Source organism: Mustela putorius, unplaced genomic scaffold, assembly GCF_011764305.1.
Source record: "Mustela putorius furo isolate JIRA1106 unplaced genomic scaffold, ASM1176430v1.1 tig00000224_pilon_pilon_pilon, whole genome shotgun sequence".
Taxonomy (NCBI): Eukaryota; Metazoa; Chordata; class Mammalia; order Carnivora; family Mustelidae; genus Mustela; species Mustela putorius.
This window is the reverse complement of record NW_025421321.1, coordinates 15,769,692-15,773,751: the sequence shown is the minus strand read 5'-3', so window position 1 is coordinate 15,773,751 and position 4,060 is coordinate 15,769,692.

Genomic DNA, 4,060 nt, shown 5'->3' with positions numbered 1-4,060 from the left:
TATTTATTTGAGAAAGAGAGAGAGAACATGGGGGAGGGGCAAAGAGAGAGGGAGAAGCAGGCTCCCTGCTAAGCAGGAAGTCCCATGTGAGGCTCAATCCCAGGACCCTGAGATCATGACTTGAGCTGAAGGCAGATGCTTAACCCACTGAGCCACCCTGGTGCCCCCCTACTTCCTTCTCTTTGATACGCTCCTCACTAATGAGTATTCCCCTATTGCAATAATCTGAACAAAATCATCTGCTTTATTGTCCTGTGTATTTTGTCACACCTTCTCCTTTATTCCCCTTTTCTTCATCACAGTGAATTTTACAATGAGGTCTGCTAAGACACTCTATCCAAAATCCAGTAACACAGGTCACACAGCAAACTGAATGTATTTAATGCCTCTGAACAGTCTACTTAAAAATGGTTAAAAAGGTAAGTTTGATTTTATGTATATCATACCACAATGAAAAAATTCCAGCTGACAGAGAAACATAATGGAGATAATTTTATTCAAAACAATTGGAACTCCTACTATGTGCTGGGTGATGGGTTAGGGAATGGGGAAGTGGGTGAGGCCTGGGATAGGAAATGAGTAAGATCTGCTTCCTGTGGTCCAGGAGCTTCCAACATTGCCAGGGAGACAAACACATAATCTGTTAATTGAGCTACATAATTCAGGTTGACACACATTGTAATAGACATGTGTACAGCTGATTTGAGTCAGGTTGAAGGCTTTGAATGCTAAACTAAGACGTTGGATTTTACCTTGTGGTCATTGGGATCCACGAATGGTTTTAAAGCTAGGGTATGATGTGAATAGACTCATTGCAATTTCTTTCTTTCTTTTTTATTTTTTAAAAGATTTTATTTATTGGGCGCCTGGGTGGCTCAGTGGGTTGAGCCGCTGCCTTCGGCTCGGGTCATGATCTCGGGGTCCTGGGATCGAGTCCCGCATCGGGCTCTCTGCTCAGCAGGGAGCTTGTTTCCTCCTCTCTCTCTCTCTGCCTGCCTCTTTGCCTACTTGTGATCTCTCTCTGTCAAATAAATAAATAAAATCTTTAAAAAAAAAAATAAATAAAAGATTTTATTTATTTATTTGACAGAGATCACAAGTAGGCAGAGAGGCAGGCAGGGGAGGGGGGAAGCAGGCATCCTGCCAAGCAGAGAGCTTGACTCAGTGCTCCATCCCAGGATCCTGAGACCAGGGCCCAAACTGAAGGCAGAAGCTTAACCCACTGAGCCACCCAGGCGCCCGATTCATTGCAATTTATTTTATTTTATTTTTTTTAAAGATTTTATTTATTTATTTGTCAGAGAGAGAGAGGGAGAGAGAGCGAGTACAGGCGGACAGAATGGTAGGCAGAGGGAGAAGCAGGCTCCCTGCTGAGCAAGGAGCCTGATGTGGGACTCAATCCCAGGACGCTGGGATCATGACCTGAGCCGAAGGCAGCTGCTTAACCAACTGAGCCACCCAGGCGTCCCTCATTGCAATTTCTCGTGTCATATCACTAAACATCTACTTTATGCGGAGTGTGTAAATTGATAGGTGGTTGTGACAATTAATTGGTAAATTAATTAATTAATTAAATTATTAATTATAAATTAATTAATTATTTTTTTAGATTTTAGATTTTATTTATTTGTTTGACAGAGAGAGACACAGCTTGAGAGGGAGCACAAACAGGGGGAGTGGGAGAGGGAGAGGGAGAAGCAGGCTTCCCGCTGAGCAGGGAGCCAGATGTGGGGCTTAATCCCAGGACCCTGGGATCATGACCCGAGCTGAGGGCAGACACTTAAGGACTGAGCCACCCAGGCGCCCCAAACTGTATTTTTAAGTAACCTCTACATCCAGTGTGGAGGGCTTGAACTCAGAACCCTGAGATCAAGAGTCACATACTCCCTCCGACTGAGCCAGGTGCCCTGTTGGTTGTCATTTCCTCATTATTTATTTATTAATTTTTTTTTTTTTAAATTTTTAAGATTTTAATTTATTTATTTGACAGCAAGAGTGGGAGCACCACCAGGGGGAGTGTGAGAGGGCTTCACACTGAGCAGGGAGCCAGATTCCGGACCTGATCCCAGGATTCTGGGATCATGACTTGAGCCTAAGGCAGACGCTTAATGACTGAGCCACCCAGTCCCTCCTATTTATTTATTTTAAAGATTTTATTTATTTATTTATTACTTGAGAGAGAGAGAGAGAGGAAGCAAGAGAGAGCGTGAGGTGGGCAGGAAGAAACAGATTCCCCACTGAGCAGCCAACCCAAAGGGACTCCATCCCAGGACTCCAGGATCATGACCTGAGCCAAAGGCAGAGACACTCCATTGACTGAGCCAGTCAGGTGCCCTGACGGTTTTCATTTTAAAATGTTGATGATTCATAAAACAGACTTACGTTCATTTTTTTCTTATTTAAATATATTTATGTTCAGAAAATAGAGAATTAAGCTTGGTTAAGTCTGTTAGGAAGACAGACACAGACCTGGCAAGTGCTCTGAAAGAAATATGCTTGGGCAACATTGAGAGCTCAGAGTGGGGCAACTGCTGTTGCCTGAGGAGGTCAGAGAAGGCTTGCAGGAGGAGGTGGCCTGGGGAAAAGGAGAGGGGAAGAGGAAAAGTTGGAGGGTATAGATGAAGAAAGGAAGCAGTGGGCAATAAAGGCAGAGAATGACAGAACCAAGTGGCAGGGGGCTTTGTTTGCCAAGTTGAGGGGCTTGAATCTCTTCCCAACAGGTGATGGTAACCATTAAGGACTCAGTTAACACTAATAATGGTGATGATACAGTGCTTACTACATTCTGGCGACTGTTTAAGAGCTTTACCAGTGTCAACTCATTTACCCCTGACACTCAGGTATGGTTAGACCCTTTAGGTCACTTCGGTGGCCGTGTGGATGATGGTGATCAGAGTAACACACGTGTTGTGGTTTGGAGAAAGACAAAGCAAGGGATGGAAAGGACGTGATGACGTTGAGAGGTGATTAGGAATAACATCATCTGTACTTATTTATTGATTGGGTGATGGAACTGGTGAGGAAAAGGTGGGAAGCTGGGATGACTCTTTTTTTTTTTTTAAAGATTTTATTTATTTTATTTGACAGAGAGAGAGATCACAAGTAGGCAGAGAGGCAGGCAGAGACAGAGGGGGAAGCAGGCTCCCCGCTGAGCAGAGAGCCCGATGCGGGACTCGATCCCAGGACACTGAGATCATGACCCGAGCCGAAGGCAGTGGCTTAATCCACTGAGCCACCCAGGCGCCCCTGGGATGACTCTTAACTCTTCTGGTTTCATACTCTTTTGTGTATATTACTGTGCCACCCAGCTAGAGGATTGATAACCCTGTTCCATTTTTCAGAACTCTCGCTGCAATCATTTAGCAGCTCTTCCTTATGGGTTATTTAGAAGTGAGTTGTTTAATTTCCAAATATTTGGGGATTTCTCAGAAATTTTTCAGTTGCCAATTTCTAGTCCAATTCCATCATGATAGGAGATCGTCTTTTGTTTGTGCTTTCATTTCCTTTGCATTTGTGGAGGTGGTGTTTTGGTTTGTCTTACCCGGGCTATCTTGGCAAATCTTTCTTTTGCACTTGAAGAGAATGTGTCTTCTGCTGTTGGCGTGTGGAGTTTCTATAAATGTCATCAGGTCAAATTCTTTGTTCTGTTCAAGTCTTTTAGAAATTTGGTAATTTTCCTGAAAATTGTCCAGCTACAGTAATTGTGGACTATTTCTCCGTTCAGTTCTACATCCGATGGAGAGCTCTCCACAGACAGGAGGGTACTATGGGAGAGAGGATAGAACATTTGCGTGAAACTGGGAGAAACATTTTATCTCTTTAAATTTACTGTGGAACGCAGAGACAAAATGGAAATCACTACGTCTCCCAGCAGGCCTAGTGGAGCTCAGGACAAATGCAAATAAGGGAGGCCAGGCATTAGGCCACGCCCCTTTCCTGGGTTGGCAAGGCAACTGATACCCAAGCCAGCCAATCGGTGATATGCTCACCTGCGGGGGCGGGGGCTCGAGGAGAACCAATGGGACCCGGGGCAGATGGTTCCCTGGGCTAATGGCTTGGC